This window comes from Lagopus muta, chromosome 10, assembly GCF_023343835.1.
Source record: "Lagopus muta isolate bLagMut1 chromosome 10, bLagMut1 primary, whole genome shotgun sequence".
In the NCBI taxonomy this organism is placed as follows: domain Eukaryota; kingdom Metazoa; phylum Chordata; class Aves; order Galliformes; family Phasianidae; genus Lagopus; species Lagopus muta.
Genome location: NC_064442.1, coordinates 4448901 through 4469302, shown reverse-complemented (window position 1 = coordinate 4469302; position 20402 = coordinate 4448901). Strand labels below are relative to the sequence as shown.

At 38.4% G+C, this 20402-nt stretch overlaps 1 long non-coding RNA gene across 1 annotated transcript in view; it reads left to right on the top strand.

Moving 5' to 3' along the window:
- The first annotated feature begins 1178 nt into the window (after positions 1-1178).
- LOC125698145 (uncharacterized) overlaps positions 1179-20402 on the top strand; it is an 80851-nt gene continuing 61627 nt past the window's right edge. Inside the window, exon 1 of the long non-coding RNA XR_007379087.1 lies at positions 1179-1339. This is a non-coding gene — a long non-coding RNA (uncharacterized LOC125698145). The remainder of the gene's footprint in view (positions 1340-20402) is intronic.

Sequence of the window (20402 nt, the reverse complement as noted above, 5' to 3'; positions counted from 1 at the left end):
AACTGGAAAGTCTACGCCAGCAAGCAAAATCTCCTCGTGATTTTGTGCATATCTGCATAACATAAACTCTTTAAAGCCATGTTCCAAAATACTTCAGATTGATTTGTTTTTCCAGAATATCTCTGCTGAAGAAGCAGCAATGTCAGGCAAGTCTATAAATAGAACAGTACAGTATGAACTTTTGAACTGTGAAATCTGGGGGATGTAATCTTCCTGCTAAACAGAGGCTTACAGCAGATATTAAAAGCTCTGATAGGAGCTCTGCCAGTGTTTGAGCTGTTAGAGGAAGGAAAATTGTGAACTGCTGTTCGCGCAGTGCACCAATGCATTAGAGTTAAGGTGACTTCAGAATCACTCGTGCTGGCTGAACAAGTTAGTTTGGTTGGTTTTTTTTTTTTTTTAAGTGCCAGATTTGGTGGGATAATCAGGCTATATGGCTGTTAGTGATGCTGTGGTGGAGAAATGCTGATTTCTTCTGTTTCCTGCTGCTAAATTCCTGCTTGTCACACTTGGAGCACACACAGGTCTGTGTCCTCATCTGCACAAGAAGTAACTGGAAAGAAACATCACTTCCCAGTGTAACTATAACACAGTAAATTAACATCCGTGTCATCACCAAATCCTCATAGCAGTTGTGCTGTATGAAGAAGCTGCTTTCCAGAGACACAGGTGTGCAGACCAAGCACTTTGTGAGGGAAGGAACCCACAGCCCTCAGCTTGCAACAGTCCTCAGCTGCTCATAACATGGAGAGGTGCTTTTGATGCTTTGTGGTTTTCTTTCTTTTTTTTTTCTTTTTTTCTGGTAGCACCCACACATTTGGGTTGGTGTAGCCACTGGGGGTTTCAAGCAGCTGCAAACTTTCCTTTGAAATGGGGATCAGGAAAATACAAACTCCTTGACTTGACTTTAGGAACTGGGATTTTAAGGAAAGCTGCTGAGAGTTGCACAGATACTGAATAAAATGGAGGCAGCAGGTAATGACAAGGGATGCTGTGACTGAATGGGAGAGGAGCGCCTCTAAACAAGATTGGCCAGCCAGCAGCAACTCTGCCTGCCCTCGCAGCCGCCATTTTGTTGGGCTTTAAGCCATAGCTGCTGGCCTGCCATAAAAGAGCGGGGAAAAAAGATGCTGAGGTGCGGCTGCTGGAGGACTGCGTTGCTGTGGTGGTCCCTCATCAGTGCCAGCAGCTGTGAGCCTTCAGCAGGACCTTGATGGGGCTCAGCTGCCATAGCCTTGCCTTAGCCTTTATCATGAGAATTCATGAGTGATTTGGAGGAGATGGTTCTGCAACACTTGGCTCTGTCCTAGAGATGTGCTGATCAGAAGGCAACAGATCTGTAAGTAAGCTAAGCGCTGCTAAAATGTGATTCTTTGTTCCTGCTGTTTGTGTGTGGGGAGGGGGTTGATTGCTTCAGGGCTGCTGCTGGGCCCTCTGAGGAGGGTGAACTGGGGTTGTTGCTGAGAGTTTTCCCAAAGCCAGCATTGGTTCTGGGTGTTTTGCTCCTTGAGTTACCGGTTTTTGCTTGTGGAAACTGCTCAGTGTGGTGGTTGGGAGGCTTCAAAGCTGTAATACCACCACTCAGTTGGCTAAAGACAGAGTTGTGTGTTAATGAGGGTTTCTTCCCTCTCTTGTAGAGATGCTTGAGTTGTGTTTGCCTTTGATTTTTCTGAGGCTGGTGCTGAGGGACGTGGTGGTGTTTGCAGTGACTCTGTGGTGTGGAGGTATACGATGTGAGGGCAGTGAATGTGCGTACTGCCTGCGTGGGCTATGAGCTACAGCATTCGTGGATCTTTTGTAAGTCAGGTTTGTTGGTGCAGTTCCTCAAATTTGGCCTTTTTGTCTGAAAACTGAACCACTTTGATGAAGGCCAGGGTGAGAAAGACTTTGCCCTTCCTTGAGTAGGTGGACGAAGCAGAGGGGACTTCTGTCTGGAGCAGCTATGACCTACAGGTCCTGAATCTGCTTGGTGGATTATGAGTAGAAAACAAGGCAGATGTTACTCTAGCATGGTTAAACTCTGGAATTTAGTACAGATTTCACAAATCTTCTCTGAAATATAGCTCCTAGAACTGACTATTCTCCCTAATGAATACACAGTATAAATTTCTAGAGACAGGAGTTTCACTTACTTTTCTTCTGCAGAGAGACTAATGTATTGATTGGTTTTTTTTTTTTTTTTTTTTTGCCATTTTTCTTTTTAAACCCGAAGGAAAAAATTCAAATAAAACCTAATTATGTCTTTCTGTTTCTGAGCAGTTTGGGAAATTGCACAGCAATCAATATTAAGTACACTTTATACCAATTTAGAAACATATTCTGTCTAGATATGTACTTGATAGAGCTCTGATTTTTGAGTAATTTAGGTTGAAAAGTAGGGTAATGTGGATTTTCCAATTAGCTTATGTTAAGTCACTGTTCTTCCACCTAAATTTTTTTTTAATAGCTTGGTTTTTAAAAGCATGGGTGTCTGTGTCCAAGGGAGTCGAATAAAAAGGAAGATAATCTTTTCAGAAGGATGAAAGACAAGTGGATTAACGCAGAGTTTGAATTTTTGTGAGAAATTCAGACATGCAGACTAGTGCTGCAGGGAGAGCTTCTGCTTGTGAAACTGTCACTTGTTAATTAAGTTAATGTCTATGATGCTCTGAAAATACAAAACACTATGTAAGTGCTAAGTATTATTATTCATGATGCCAATTTTGACAGGTTTACTGGAATAAGCTCTGCAATACAATATAAGTTAATGTTCTAATGCTTTACTCATTTGCAATGAATCTTAAAAACAAAGTAAGAATCGAAAACCAGCCAAGGCTGGCAAACTAACTGGAGTCCCTCATTTAGTGTTCTCCACGAGCACTTTCTGGGAAGAAGGTTAAATCGAAGGTAACATGGAGCCAGTTGCCATCTTCTAGAGCTCTGCAGGGAAAACCTCAGGTGTATGGTGGGCTGCACTGGCTTATTGTGACTTCTAGTTGTCCTGTTACGAGGTGGTTGGTCCCAAGTAGCTGTAACACAAAGCGTTGCAGCCATATGGCTGGTGTGTCCCTTCTGTGATGGGAATGAGTCTATTGGTGACAGACTGCAAAAGGGGAATGGGGTAAGATGTCAGTCCTATGTAGCTGAAGAGTGCTTTGCTCCTCTAAGGGAAATCCCCACTGGCCAATTAATTTGGTTTGTGGCCGAAGTCTCTGTTGCCTTAGAGGGGCCGCAAAAGGGAAAATATTTTTGGAGTGGCCTGCACTGGTATTAGTACCTGAGCAGATACAGAGAGCTGGTCAGTAGTTTTGTATACAAGTACAGAAAAAGTGAATACATAATCTTTCACAGTTGATTGGGTGCTTGTTTGCATGTCATTTGGATACAGAAGCATATTTGCATGCAGATATCTAGTAAATAAATAGTTTTCTCAATGTCTTGGCATGTTTCCTTTAACTATAGGCAACACTTTCTCTGTGAGTAAAGCTATCAAGGCTGACCTGTTAAGGGGAACATGCTAATCTTCAGATGTTGTTCTTGGGTGTACTTGAAATTATTTTCCATTACCAGGCTTAATTTTCTCCCGTCTTGATGACTTCAAACTGTTGTAAAACAGTGTGAAATGTAGAATTAAATATAAAATTAAAAACTCACATAACCTTATGCATATATTTCTTTCTGTGTTTTCTATTTCAACCATAGTTTTGTATTTCCTGGGAAGTCCAGTCCAGAAGATGTCCTACCAGCGTAGGCAAAGCAAGGATCTCTGTTTAGTTTAATTGCAACTGGAAAAGTTTATGGATTATTTTGTATTTTGGCTTGGATCTGCTAATGTATTGAGTGTGCATGTCCACACACACCTATGCTCAATGGTTCCAGCCATATGAGATCAGCCTCTTCACTACTTAATTAAATTCATTTACTGACTGGCAGACACCACTTTTCAGTGCCGTGTGTCCTGTTTGCACTGGGAGACCTTCAGGGCTTGTTCTGTTGTATGCTAGGGACCAAATTATTGTGAACTCATTTGATAAGAACTTTAGTATTGTACTGAATTAGTCAAGCACTATTAGGAGAGGAGGAGGATGTGATTATTTGTGGGTGGGGTGGTAATGATCTAGTTCAAGAATAACAGCAGCAAGGGAGGTGTATGTTAATAAAGTTATTTTCTTGCTGTTTAATATATCTTTAGTTTTCAACCCCACAGCTGATCTTGATCAAAGATTGTCTGAATCCAGCCATGACTCTGTCCTTTCTCATGGATCCAGAAAAATAAAAGTAGTAGTACTTTCTTTTCTCTGTTCATTGGAAAATGTTGTGATATATGAGAATATCATACTCTTAACAAGATGAGTTTCTTATCTGGTAGGAATGGCTGTCTAGAATTGATGCTTTCAACTGTCAAAGCACTTAATGATTACTGCCCTCCTGTGCAGGTAGATAATGAGGAATGGTACCTTTGGTGGGAAGATCTACCAGCTCACTCAATTTTCTTGCCAGCCAGCCAGCAGTCAGCTGTTACTGAGTACAATACTCTCGAAGCATCTTACTGTGGCAACTTGAAATGTCTGCTACTCAGACTGAAATGAGAGAGAGGTTTCTGCCCTGTTCCCCTTTGAGCTGACTCATTTTTTTGTTACCCAGATATCTCCTGAGTCAGTTTCCTGTTTATGGAGTGGCAGTTCTGTGATTTGGAAGCGAAATAGCTTCATGCTATCAAGACTTTGCAGCCTATTCCCCATGCAAGAAAAAGAAAGCAGAAGAACACAACAGAAATAAAAATAAAATTAAACATCAGCAATTGCTGGTATCCTGATATAGCAAGGAGCTATTTAAAAATCTAGGCAAGATGGCTGTGTTGATACTGGAGCTATGAATTTTATGAAGATCTGAGTCTTTTGACACTGCCCTCCTCACTCCCCTGCCTTTCTCCCCCTCCCCTCCTCCCCCCCCACAAAAAAAAAGGGAGGGGGCAAGGCAAGGGAATTGCCTCTTACCCTCTTCTAAAGTGCAGTAATAGGTTGTCATTCTGAAACAGATATATGGATGTACACCTTGGATGCTCTAGTTACTGAATATGGTGCAGCTAGTACATTGACCCTGTCATGAAAGCACAAATAGTCAGAATAGGGTCCTTAAGGCATTGCTGTCTATTATAAATCAGTTAGAATAATTCATGCTATAGATTTCCCGGTGCTGAAAAGCCTTTTATTCAGCAGAGTATAAACATATATCACACCTTATGGAATTTTTTTCTTTCTTTGTATGAGTTAGGCTTAAAGAATCCTGCAAGAGAGGAACAATGCACTGTACAGACAATTCCCTAAAAACCCATTACAAATAGAAGGTGGAATAGAAAGATATTGTTTGGCTCTAGGATCGTTTTAACAGCACGAGTCATACCTTTGTTATTAAGTTTGGAGCATGTGTGAAGGAGCTAGCAGCAAGCCTGTGCATAGAGCATACAGGGACTGCGTCTGGACTCAAGCTGAAAATGCAAATAGAACTTTTCTGGTTTGGTTTCTCAACACAAGTTAGAGCAGCTTGCACCAACTGGTAAAGGCTGCAAAGGGCTATTTTGCCAGCTGGGAGGTGCAAGGGTGTAATAATGCTGCTGGCATGCTGCCTGTGCCAGCCACAGGGAGGAGAGTGGCAGAGAAGCCAATGTGTGTCTCAATGCCATCGAAGAGAGATTTTCCACAAACCAGGCTTAAAGGCAGCTTGTACCACTTGGGAGCGAGGCATTGTGGCTCTAATGTAACCAGAGGCCTGCCACGAAATGTTTACTCCCCGTGTAATTCATATCTTATATCTCTCTAAATGCTCCAGGAATGTTGAATCCAGTTGATACGTGATGACAAGCTGGCTAATGTGCAGTTCCCTAGGTTCTGATAAATGGCCTTGGGAACGAAGGAGTTAACTGACCATCATCAATTACAGCATCAGAGGGGGTGATTAGGGCTGAAATTGCAGGGAGGTTTTTAATTTAGCCGAGTAGAGGAGACGCCCCCAGCTTAGCCAAGCTCATCAGATCATATACTTCTTACTGCTTCATCTGCTTACCATGCACTGCCACTCAGAGCTATTGTGCATGGAGAGGGCACTGCGCAGGCGTCGTGATATGATATTATTCTGTTGTCCAGAAATCCACCCGAGACTTGCTGTCACTTCACCTGCTGCAGAAGTGCCTATCAGACAAAATTCCCACAAGGACCCCAAATCAGGAATCAATCAGTGAATTATGGAAAGGAAAAAAATTGCACAGTTTTCAAGCTTAACACGAAGTAATTTCTCCGCATATATTTTCCCCCCTTCAAAGGAGGCTTGTTGAAGTAGTTGGGCTTGCTTCTAGAAGTACACATAAATGCATACAGCTTTATGTGTTAGAATCTGTGATGAATCAGTTGGATATTTGTATTTTGCCTGGATCTAAATGTATTCAACAGAATACATGTGTGTATATCTGTGCATGGATTTCAATACGCAAAGAGCTTGAAGTTCTTGGTGATTTTTATTTTGTAAAATAGGTTGGTTAGTGGATTTTGAGCATTGCCTTTGGAAAAGGACAACAAACTTCAACCCATAGAGAGTTTGGGGTATGTTGTCGCCACGGCCACTAGGGAAGAGTCTGGCCCCAGTGCTGCTGGGGGGAGCAGCTGCCTTGTTCCAGGGCCATACTCAGCTGAGTCTGATGTGGGGGTGTGACCACTTGACACCCCCTCCCCCCCAGTTCCATATGCTCTTGTGCAGTGTTTCTAGTAGAATATGTGGAGTGTTTTGCTGTTGGATGTTAAGGATTCATGGTGTTTGTAGGAGGGATTGCAATCAGACATGTTTGTAGAGTAGCCTTCATGTTCTTCTGGGGAAGGGAGGCAAGAAAGAAGGGCTGCAGTAATCCTACAAGAGAGTGGATTGGACTTGAAATTAAATTCACTGAGATGATTGGGCTTTGGAAATGTTTTAAAAAAAAAAAAAAAAGGTCTTTTGCAGGCTGCTTTCACTCCTGAATCTAGAAAGAAGCCATTTGATTCCATTGAAGACTTGAGAATAACAAGATCAGATTTATGCTGGTGCAGCATTAGTGGAGGAGATGGCAGGGGAAGTAGCGCTAGGCTTCGTGATATTGCAGAACTACAGTCACTGTGGCTGACATCTTGCACACAGTCTTGTTATTAGAGACTATTTCATAGTGTGCAGGTATATGGAGGTAAAACAATTGCCTGTGAATCATTCAGCTGCATTTTTATGTGCTTAACAAGTTATTTTATTTTGATTTTTTGTTAAGACAGCATTTTGTGCAATCGTGGAGACATTTACTGTGTAGCATCAGTCACCTGAGTAATCCTAATGAACTCATGTAGACAAAAATAAGAGGCTTCTAAAGGGTATTAGCAATGAGTTACCATTTTTTCAGTGTGCCCTGATGCTGAGGGAGATTTGGTAGCCCTACCAGCTCACCCTTAGTTTTGAAATGTGTGAGCCTAGCTTTTTCCTTGTTGCAGAAGAATAATCAGACCTAGTCCTAGAAATGGTCTATAATGAAGCAATGGATATTTTAACTTCAGACTTATCAGTGAGTGATCCTTGCTTCTTATCTGAGCAAATTCCTATTGATTTCGGAGGAATTATACCTGAAAACAGAAGAGCAGGGCTTGATTAAACCTTGGTGTAATGTAATGCTAATATGTTTCTTCTTTCTGATACAGAAGAATTTTTTTTTTTGGTTCCTGAAGCTATCTTACAAACCTGTTTTATTAGTGTAAGAAAGATTAGGAAAATCAAACCACCAAACCTGAGAGCAGTCTGTGGCTGCTTTGCTGTCTCAGCAAGCTGCGAGCAGCGTCTCTGGCTGCTTCCTCCTGCAGTGCTCCTTGCAAAGGTGGAAATGGAGCTCCTTCTGGAGCAGGTGGAACTCAGAGCTGTTCCAGCCCTTCTGTCACTGTTTAAGTTGTTGTAGTAATTTTAGAGCTAAAGGGTTTGGAAGCGCTTTTCATTCTAGCGGTAAAGCCTGAATGCCACAGGAATGGCTATAAAGCTAGAGCTTAATGCAAAGGGCTTGCAAGCTGTTAAATGATCTGAAGTGGAAGCTAGAGGCATTCTGTGTTTACTGGGCAGTTGGTACACTGCATCCCTCCTGCACATAAACTTAGACTTAGAAATAAGACATGACTGCTTTGTTCTACTGTGATGTTGGGAATGGTGTTGAGGGTCCTTTGCACTGCCTGAAGCTTGCTTCAGGTTTTGTAGACCCTAGTGCAGAAGCTCTGGTGTTTGCTGGGACCCAATGAAGACCCTCTGCAAATGCATCTTTGACAGATCCATGCCATAAGTTGCTACTGGCTGTTTTTCAGCTGACTGCTTTTACTGTGGACATCCTTGGTGACCCAGGAGCTATTACATGCTACGGCTCCTGTGTGATGCATGCAGCAGCTGCTTGTCCGGAGGGATCATGCTTTGTGTTTTGGACTGCAGCTATTTCTGTGCTGCTGATTTCACTGGGAGTTACACCATGGGCCAAAGCTTGTGGAGAGATCTCTGTGCAGATTTTTTTGTTTATTGTACATGTGGGAAAATCTTCCTGGTTTGAGTAGACAGTAAATTTTCTGCAGGGGGACAGAAAATAAAAGAAGCCTTAGCGTGCCCTGAAACTGCTTCGTAAAGGCAGTTTCAGAGGTGTCTTCCCATAGAGCCTTAATATACAGTGAAAAGTAGTACTTCAACCTCTGAACCAGATACAGCTTCTCATGCAATTTAATTCTGACGTTGAGGCAACAGTATCAACAGCAACATCATTACTCATTTTAAAAAAATAAAGTTATAAGAGGAAAAATCTGTTATCTGAAAATTCTGCAAGCTGCAGAGTTCTTTAATTTGATAGTAGATCAAATAAAGAGAGAAGCTGCGAGGCAGTGAAGGGTCCTCGTTTGAGGCACACTGCGTTCAGAAGGGACCCTTAGCAGGACTGTGGTCTCACTGCAGGATTAGGGCCAATTTTTTTTGAAAGGGAAGTATTTGTTGTTTTTGTCTGAATGTTCACTGAAGTAATTTATACCTGCTATTTTCTGTGCTGTGATATTAAATATACATATTCATATTTTCTTATTAGGAAAAAGACAAATAACAAAGATGTAAATATATGATCCTGTATTTTAGTATAAGGTGTATGATGTATTCAATAGTGAATGTTTTTGGCTACAGTGAAGTATTCCAAACAGCTATTTACTTATCAATATTAGTGAATAGAGTTTATCTAAAACTGCACACGCTTTTTGTTAACTATATAAACAATAACTGCCTGTTTAAGTATTTGCTGAAGTATTCTTTAAGTCTAAAATCAAGATCACAAGTGGATTTCAATAACCTAGTTAATTTACTGTAATTTTGGAGTTCTCTCGGCATGGAAAGAAAGAAGTATGAAGAGTAATTTCATCTCCTTATAGTTGATTTAATTTTATGTACTTTTGATGGATTAAGTTACCAGTTAATTGTGGAAAATGCAACAGCGATATTATAAAAATGGTTGAGATAAAACCATTGCTGACTGCCCTGCATACTATTTCAAAAGATGTTTGACATTATTAATTTTACACTGGCAATTTATAAATGTTAGTTGCATCTTTCCATTTTCAGCCCCCCTCCCAATAGATGGTTCTAATCATACTCCTATAGACTATAAAATTATTCTTCATTATGCAAACATTTGTCTCAATTTGTGTAATAATAATGTGATGGAAACATTTTCAGTGCTTTAAAACACATTCTTAACAAAATCCTGCAGTCGATGGAGCACTGGTTTGAAAACCAGAGGGGAAAAAAAAAACAGGTGTAATTCTTTGGAATAGCAACAGTAGCTTTATTTCTACAACATTCAATACTGAATATTAGATTATTTCAAACTGCATTGTGAAAGAATGAACGAGGTGCTGTGTGAGCCCGTGTGCGCAGTCAGCTTCTTAAATTCGGGTCTTTAGTTACATTACTTTCTCTCTTTAGTTAACACTGAGGCTAGATTAAAAGAATTGCTTTCTAGTGAGTAGCGTGTTTTGTCAGTCTTTGTGTAGAAGATGTAAAACAACAAGCTTCTAATTCCAACATTTCTTAAAACGTTCTGAAGGAGCCTTCTGGGGTATGCGGTGCTGTTAGACAGAATTCTGTGGAGTTAATTCTGAAGTACAATAACAGCACGCTAAAATAAAATAGTCACAAAGAAATGGAGAGATCTCAAATTCAGCCTTCTTTCCTATTTGGAATTTAAAGTTTGTGAAGAGGAATACAATGATGGGGATTCCTTGAGAGTGTTAGATCGAAGTTTTCTGATTTGTTGCTAGTGTCACAGTATAATTGCAGCTTAAAGTACAACACTCTTTTGTCAGGAGAAAAAGTATTAGAAGTTCTAGCAGATAACTTGCAATTAGTTCTTGTTTCTTTTGTGTAGATAGCTTAAAAACGAGGGCAGCTTTGTGTTGTGTTAGGATTCGAGTGCATCTTGTACTGGTTTTAAAACAAACGGCTCTTACTGTTGGTTCAGAAATATCAGGATTCTCTGAAATTATTTATGGGATATATATTCCTATGGGTTTGTCTTTAAAAAAAAAAAAAATCTCCAGTGCTTTATTGTTTTATTAAATATATTTACAAGTATATAAAACTCCACAAGCAGGAGTGTTGCCTTAGCCTTTATTATAGCATCAGAGTCCACAGCTACAATTTCAGCCTTAAGCTTAACTTTTTTTTTTTTTTTCAAAGTATGTGTTTTTCATTAAACCTGCAATTAGTATAATTAATAATATTCACTAATTGAAACGCAGGTTAACAAACTTCCATATGTGAAAGTAAAGGGGGGAAAAATGTCATTCATTCACACTGGGCTTTATAAGCCTATAAAACTCTTCAAAGGACTTCAAGATATCAAGCAATCTCTTATTCAGCTAAACCTACCCCCCACCTTCACTCTTACACACACTTAAATACGCAGTATGCTCACAGCTTGGAAAAAAGCAAGAAAAGCCTTAATGGATCACTGATTTTAACCAAAGAGGTAGGTACATATTCCATATAAATGGTTTCAAAACAATTTCTGTGTTAGTATTAATAATTTTCATCAGATGAAAACAAGCATCCTAATGCTATAGAAAGCAAAGCTTTCAACTGTGGGCTTATTAACATAGCTTTTATTTCAAGCTCAAAACATCTAAAACAATTACACTGGAGCAACTGTGTAATTTGCTCCTTTATCATATAGGTATAGACTTGTAGACAGAGGCAAATAAAGATTTAAGGGTAAAGTGAAGTGCCAAGGTCCAAATTTTGTTCATCTTTACGCCCATGAGTAATTAACCCATTTGAACAGATTACGAGACAAATAACACGAATAAAGGTATTCACATGTGCGCAGGCTGCAATGCCCAGCTCCAGTTAGAGGCTTCACAACTGATGTAATAAATCAAAGAATAGAATAATTATTTCTCAATTTACCATGACATGGATATCTTGTCATCGCCCTGGTTATATGTACCCATAAGAAGTGGTAAATGTTCAAGATCTGTTTAAGCACATCAGTGAAACAGTGCTAACACAGCAGGAAATGTGACTTGGCTTTTTTTAAATAGAAAATTGCTTCTCAAGTTATTTCTTTGTAGTAGAAACCAACTATTTTCCATCTGGAAGCGAAGATCAAAATTTTATGCCTAGGGTACCACTATTTGTTTTTAAATGGTTTTTATTTAAATGATTAAAAATATTTTGCTGATGGGGATATAAATGTACATACTTTGAGGAAACACTAGAAAAATCCTATATCTAACTATGCACTTTGAGCTGTGCGTTCATCTGAAATGCTTATCCCCAGTTTAATTGTTTGTAAATTGCACAAAACATCATTTGGTTCAGAAAAATATGAAATGAATGCAGACTCTGAATGTGTGCTGTTTTCTGCAGCTGTTTGGAGTGGCTGCAGTTATAATTATTCCTGAAATATTTCTTTAAAAAAATTATTAGTTGAACAATGTAACATTGAGTAATTGAAATTGAACATTATTCTAAGCTGAACGCTAAAGCATTCCCTTGATATCAAACTTTAAAATACAACTGAGATAGTAACAAGTCATGCACGCATTGCTACTGAGCTGCTCAACAGTGGGCACTGAAATAGCATAGGTTTCAGCATTGAACTGCCTTTCGAAACCTGTTCTATCTATAGTTGAATACTGGAGTGCTTTCTAGAATGTGATTTGAAGTTTCTCAGGAGAATATGCCATTTCAATCAGATAATTTTAGAGCATAATTACAAATACTGCTACAGCTCTGTTACCTTTGTCCTTTTTTTAAATGGGACAGAAAATGCGGAGGATAGGACTAATGCGTGGATTCATTTCAGTACATTTTGTAGATATTACTGATAAGCATACATGCATGTGTACAAATGCTTAGAGGTATGTGCTGATTTGTTGAAGTGTTCAATAAAAACTGTTAGAGCTCACTTAGCACAATTTGGCAAGTTTTTCCTCCTTGCACATTGCTGACAAATATCAAATCCAGCTCAAATAGTAATCAGATATTCAGAATGACTGTAGCAGCATCTTTCCCTGACTTAATCTATCTAAACAGGGTGTTAAAGTCTGAAGACCTCCTGGTTCCTTCAGCTTCCCTGCTGACGCTTGCCAGCTTCTTAAAATAATTTTTAAGCTGGGGTTTGGGAAAGGAGGGAGAGAGTAAGAGAAGGTATTTTCAATTATGGATGATCAGTGAGAACTATGGTGTGCTGGTCAAGCTTCTCTTAACTCTTGAGGGTATCCTTCATAGTTCAAAACAGTGTTCCAACGCTGAAATGTTTGTGATGCACGCTGATGGTCGTGGTGGGGGTGCTGTGTTCTATTGAAGTGTTTCAGAATTGTTAACAGGTGATAACCACTACTATAACTGAATCTGCATTCTGCACTAAAAACTTGGGACCGCAATACTTATCACATCTAAAGAAATCTACTGCAGTGTCTAAGTGGACAGCAACAGTGAAATCTAACTTAATTCTCTGTTCTTACTGGGAATGCTTGCAGGCTGCGCTTGTTTATGAACCTGAAACTTGATTCGCAGGATGGAAATCACCTAGTAACTAGAGAATAGGTAACGGGTTCTACTTAGAAATGTGTGCTAAAAATCAATGCAATAAACTTGCTGCTTGTTCATTATCTAACTGGTAAAATATTCTGCGTCAATAGGATTTCATCTGCACTGGGCAGATCACCCAGGAGAATAAGAGGTCTGTTAGTTAATGACTAGATTTTGCTTTGATTCTTAATTTGTGGGTAATAATAAAGAATCTTAACTATTTGTTTTCCCATAAGAAAACATCCCAAATGACTTTAAATGCATACCATATACTGGTTTTTTTTCTTCACCCAGACTGTTAGGAGCTCCTTTTTAATTTACAGCTATTTTGAAGTAATCTGGAATAATCTCAGTTATTTGTACTTATAAACATTCAGAGACAAATTTTTGAATCTCCAGAATACTAATTTCTTTCTCTTGCCAATTCTAATTACTTTTCTCTAATTTTCTATGGGGTAATTTTAATAAACAAAATAGATCTGATCAAAGTTTTTATGGAGTTCAGTGTGTTTGTAACTGTACGGAAATCTCAGGAAGGGCTCAATCTTCAAGCAGACTTCTTTGTAAAGAAATGAAGTATGTGAATTTGTGCATCAATTGGAATGCCTTTGTAGCATATATATGTTTATTTCTGGGAATGGAGAGTAAAAGTAGCAAGTGTTTAAGGCAGGATTTAGCCTTATATCTAAACAGCATTTAACATTGTTGGGCATTGTCACAGTGAAAGGTAGTACAAGATTTTTTTTAACTTGTTATAATATTGTGTGTAAAATAAAATGCGTCCATTTCCTAGTATGCAGTGCTGAATCTGCATCTCATGTACAGACAAACCATCTGATTTAGTTGGCAAAACGCTCACTTATACAGGATGAATGTGTACCTAGATCAAAAACCTCACTGTGATTACTTGGCAGCTTTTAACAGTTATCACATTTCTAAGCATGTACTAGAAAACTACTTGGGAGGAGACGTTTGGGGGTAAGATGTGCATAGATACACCCTAGAAACTGATTAATCTGTTTTGTTAATCAAAGGTTTCATCTTCATATTATAGTACAGCCAGATTAGTAAAGCTCTGATGATGGGACGCGATCATTTGCTAAGTAAAGTCAAAATTAATGACAAATAAAATCATGTTCCCTTTGTGGTTATTTCCAGCCAGCTGCATCCAAATATAAAAGAACTATCAAAGAAAGATACCCATTAATTATTAACTCAGAACAACTTCAGAAAGCGCTTCTTAAACCTCCTTTGACATCATTCTGACAGGCTCATAATATTGGAAAGTTGTTGGTAAGAGTTGCATTAGATTCAGCATGTCACCAATTCTGCCTTGAATAACCACAATTTGAGATGCACTGCAGCACAGATAAGAGCACATGAGGAAAAAGTACCATCCCTAAGATGTCTGTGAGTAACACTACAGCATAACATGCAGTATAATTCCTTGTGTAACTCTATCTCTGCTGTCAGCATAATAGAGTTGTCAGCAGTCTAATTGCAAGATGCAATACGTGGGGATGGGGGTGGGGGTCATCCAAAAAAGAAATCTCAGTGGAAAGCAACACAAATCAGCTGTCACTACTATAAAGCTGGACCAACTTTTGGCTAAACCATTTAAACCTTCAGATTAATCCCTAGATTCATCTATATAGATTGGATAAAACTCTAGGTTTGACTGCAGACAAAAGAGAAACTTCAAAATGAAGTCTATTGTTTGTGCCCATTAGACAATGCGTTCAGTTAATGATCTGCAACTTGCATTACCCTTGAAACTGTTTTAAAGACTTAATTGTTGCATCTTTTCCTTTTCATGCTATTTCCAGCTTTTGTTTCTTAGCACATCTTTCTGTCAGAAGATGAAAACACTTTAACACAAGATTGTGGTAGTTTCTTATTTATTTTTTCCAATGTATGTGATTAAATATAAAATTAGTATAAAAGATAACTTGTAAAGAACTTGCTTAACTATGTGGCATTAGTAGAATCTGCTTTTTTTTTTTTTTTAATTCAAAAGTTTAATTCAAAAGTTTTCTACTTTGCAAATACCTATGCTATTGCAAGCTGTTAAATTATTTGGTACAATCATTTAGAATTTTATGCCACTGTTTAGAAGCAGTGTGTACAGACCTATATAAAGCTAGAACTAGGAAACAGTAATAAAGTAAATGATGGCATTCTTCACAGTAATCACCTCAAGCTATTAAATTTATTTGTGTGTTTAAAAACTTGAGATCATGAGACTGTTCTAATTCTGGTATTCTTTTTAGTTTTAAAGCCCAGCAAACTCAGACAAAGCTATGCAGCTGCCTCCCCCTTGCTGAACAGGACAGGCTTACTAGTATTTTTTTTTTTTAAAGAGATACTAATCATTCTTTCATCTTATGGGGAGAGATTTAAATTTAGAATAATTACAAGATATTTGTGCTCTATGCTGCTTATTGACAAAATGTAGATCAATTTGATGTTTTAATGCAGTTTTTCCCCCTTTTCAGTGATATTTACCCTTCTGACTACTGCTCTGAAGATTCCTCCCCTTATTTTCTATACCATGATGTGAATGATAGAATATCAGAATGTTAACTCTAAACTGTTCCTAAATGTGGATGAATAAGCCTATATACACTTACAGTGTGTATTTTTAATATGCTGATTCCAATTTTAAGGCCTCATTTTCATAATTTTAAATTCCTCATTATGCATCATACAGGCCTTACCAGAGCTAGGCACCAGATCGATTAGAATTGCCACTGTTGGTGAAGAAGTGAAACACAGTGCTATTGGCTTATCTCTGTCAAAATAATTAGACCTTCAAGTAAACTAGAGTCAATATAACTTCTTCCAAAAAAATGTTTCCTACCTTTGTTGGCCTGTTTCATCAGTTTCTTTAAAGATGCAACTTTTACTGGTGCTTCTGCTCATCCTAGGTTTTCACCAATCTGAAACCTAAAATGCTCTTTGCTTAAAGTGTAGGTTAGTATAATAGCTACTTGAAGCAGGAAACCTCTGCAATATGTGTGCCTATGTGTCTATAGTTGTCTTTATTTGGGCCTGTCCAGCATTTTGTTTGTCCTCCAGCCTTTTACGGCAGCTGGACCCTGACCTTCAAGTTCTTAAAAAGAGGGAGGGGGGGGGGAAAAGTATTCTTTTCAGATTCCAAGTTCCTCCCTTTTTACCCTCCCACTGACACCGTCCTATTCAATTCTAGAGATAACTTTATTCATCTATACATCATTGTATCAAATTCAATAGGCAAACTGCTTCAACATGCTTCAGAACTGGACAGGGCAGTAATGTCTTCATTTTTTTTTTTTCTTAATGCAATGAGTTTCTTATCACAGTCCTTTCAAGCACAAACAAACACAGCAACAAAAAAATGATCTCAAGTTTTTCCCACTCTATTATCTCACCGTAGGCTTACTTATTTGTTAGCTATTTTAGTGGGCAAAGTTGTAAACCCTGATTACATACACCCCTACCTAACAGAGTTAAAAACTGAATGAGGAGAGGAGAATGTTTCATAATCTCATACTGCATTGAGAAGATTTACTTTGAGATCCTGCTAAGAGCATGGAAGTAATTTCTTCCTGAATCTGCTATCATCTTTTAAACAGGCTACTGAAATTAAGTTGTGTCTACAAAAGCTAGTAGAGATGTCATGTCAACTGCAAATTTTGCTGATCAGTGACTAGAAAAGACACAGGTCTTTTTCTCAACTATGTCAGTGTGAATTTGCTACACTTAGTGTTAAGAAACTCAAAATCTGTCATTAAATGCCAGACTTTACTTAAAGCTAATGACACTATCTCCATGGGTGTTAGCACAACTCTAGCAGTAAGGAACCCAGCTTCCTCTTCTTGATCTATTCTGAATCCTGCTTACTACCAGATGACTTTAAAAAGAGGAGCTAAATGGTTGCTCCACGTGTTTGTGATGTGGTATGGTTTAAGCTTGGTAGTGAACTCTCCCCTCCCCCCCCAAATGCTATGAACATACTGATAAAAGGATAGATCAGCATTTTAAAGAATGGAACAGATCAAAGGTTTTGTAGTGCCTCTTTATAGTAACATGAAATATGTAAGATTAGTATACCCAAGTCAAGCTCATGTCCCACTGACGTCTTTGTCTTTTAAATGGAAAATAAGGCTTGAGGGGAAAAAGTTGGATGGTTAAATTACTGAACTTCTGAAGTGCTTAGACCAGCTAATGGTACTAGATGACTTCAGATTTGGCAGATGAAAAATACATTAAAAAAAACCACATCCCTATCTGGGTGTTTTCCACTATAGGCCCTACATGTTTATGTAGAGGGTATTGCAAATGTTTGGAGGGATTTGGGAGTTTCAAAAGGAAGAAGTTTATACATTAGTGCTGCAAGTTGCAAAACACTGTTGATATTCAAATGTTTATTGTGTAAAATCTGGGATAAGCTTCAGCATGAGAGCTCCTTTAAGTGCCTACAACTATTGCTAATTCCCCTCAGCATTGAGGCTTGCACAAAGGCCTTAATCCAATTCCACTTTTTTCTTTTTTTTTTCCGAAAGCCTATGCTATTTTCTCTCACATAAACTAACAACACTATCCCATCACACTGCAGAATGGGTCAAAGAAAAAGGGCTCTGTGTTTATACTTCACCAACACTTTGTATTTCTTGGCCAAGTATAGCAAGAAACTTTAAGTGGGTCCTGCAGGCCCCACACCATCTTTAGAAAGAAAAATAAGCATTCAGAGATTGAAAACAGAATTTTAGGAACTAAAAAAACCTATGAAATGTCAACTATTTTTTTTTTTTTTTTAATCCCTGAGAAATAATTCCCTGAGCTTCATTCTTCCATTTCTGATTTAAATTATGAAATGTGGGATTTACTTTGATACAGTAGTGTATTCTTTCATGTAACTTCCTTGGAGATGCTCTTTGTAAGAGGGTCCTCATACTAATATTTGTATGTGCGTGTTTTATTCTACTACTCATCAAAACATCCTGAAGCAATGAAATTCACCATTGAAAGTAAATATTAAAGTTTGCTTTAATGAAGTACAGTAGCAAACATATCACTTTCTGAAGCGTATTTGTTAACTTTGTCCATAATCTGCCTTGTTCAGAAGATTTCTGCCCAGTATTAACTGGTTAGGCACTCTCTGCATGTAAACTATAACTTGTTTCTGACAATCTCAGCAGTCTTGTCAAGGTTCAAACAACAACAAAGACCAAACTGCTTTGAGGTTTGACTCTACCCTGGCGGAAGGGGAGAATCTGATCTGGTTCCCACGTGATCATTTATTAAATAGAGTAGAATTTTTCTTATAACTACTGAGGATGTTAAAATGCTAGCAAGTAAATTTGCCTTCTGAATTTTTTTCTTAGTTGCAATGAAGAATTAAAATTCCTTTTGTAATCAGAGCACCATAATTTTTACCATGAGAACCCAGCTGACATCCCATAGCACTAGTTGTGCTAATTCAGGTGGTGCTGACTCCCATTGCTTGAGTAGGCTCAGAGTTGTAATGTCCTAGAAGATTCAGCCTAGAAGAGAATTTTTACTGAAGCCTTTGCCAGGTAAGTTATTCTCTCTTTATGCTGACTGTGTTCTTGACAGCAGGTTAATGGCTGAGCCGAGTCTTCATAGGTTTCTCTCCCCCGTTCCTCCTTATGTCTACGTGCATTCTATCTATATAGCAACTACTTGAGTGACTGCATTGTACTCTAGGGATAATTCAAATGAAGTTTGAACACGATGAATATTACGAAATAAGGTACATTTTCCTGCGAATGAGTTTGTGTCGTTCCTCCCCACCCCCCTTTGGGGATTTGTCATCCACTCAGACCATCTGGGGGAAAGGAACCGGACCTGCTGCCCCTCGTGGCCTTGCACTGCCACCTAGAGCTGAGTGCTGCTGAACCCTGCGCGGTGTCAGTGCTGCTTTTGCCCCTGGGTGTTGGATGTATGTTAGATGTAGAAATTTCCTGTAGCTGAAATGAACAGACTGTGATATTTACAGGGATCTGTGTTCTGCACAGGAAGATAACTAAAGCACACTATTTCGAGTATATACATTAATTGCCCTCTAACATACTCCACTGTTTTATTTGAAGCTCACGCTTTGCTGATACAGAGCAATGGCTTCTTTGAGACACTGTTATAAAATATTAAATAAGATTTTTTTTTTTAAGTACATATTATTTCATACAGTACTTTCTGAACTTCCGGATGTGTTTTCATGGGCTCTTCTTCAGTAAGAGGCTTTAAGTATTTTGGTTCATATTGTGAACACATTTACCACCACACACAGATCAGGTGAGTGCTGAAGTTGCACTCCAATGGGCTGGCGCTTTTTTTTTTTTTTTTTTTTTTTTTTTTTTTTTTGAAAGGGTGTAGCTCCAACAAAATAAGCTACTTTTCTATTGGAGTTAAACTTTCTCTGTGTAGAATACAGGGCTTAAGTATTGCTTAGGTCCTGCTAGAGTGGGCCATATGGTATCATGCAGTTAAATTCTCTGCATCAGAGTTTGTCCCCCGAAAGCACCTTGTTGGTGTTTCTGCTCTAGCTTTTATGAAGGACAATAAAGCCAAAACAGCTGTGCAAAATACTAACATGCTTCTGCAAAGGACTTGCATTAAAATTAAAAACCCAAATATGACAGAATGGCCACTAAAATTCTTGAGACTTTCATTTTTCTCTGCTACGGAAGTTAATCAATTATATACATTTTATATTTACAAATGCATGAAGAAAAGTTCATTATCTTGCCCCAGGTAATAGAAGATCCAGTATGAGTTTTCTTTTATAGGATCAGCAAATGGCTAAATCTTCCTGCTAAGAGATTCATTTCTTCTGCATTGTGCTGTCTGCTGTGCTTATTGTGGAAAATTTATAAGAGCTGGTATTTTAGTTGAATGACAAGTCTCTCAATGTATTTAACAACTTTAATTATTCTTGTCATTTTCAAAATGAGTGGAAAAATTGTATAAAACCAACAGAGATATGTCAGTTGGTTATTAGTTACAGAGAAGTCTGTCTTTTATCTCTCTTCTCTCAGGTGGAAACCATCTTTTCTATTAAATAAGGAACCAGTTCAAAAACTTGAGACCCATCACTGTCTTCAGGGTTTTTAATTACTCCTCTGCCTTTTTCATTTGGATTGTCTGTGTTAGATGACTTCTGAGTTTTAGGTTTCTTCCTTGCCTCGCTGTCAGCATATGTCTTTTCCTTTATCATGTCACACAATTCAGATCTCTGTTTGATTGTCTCATTCTGGTGCCACGCTCACTCAGCAAGTGCAGCCCTTCTTTGTTTGGGGAAGTGTGTCTTGTTATCA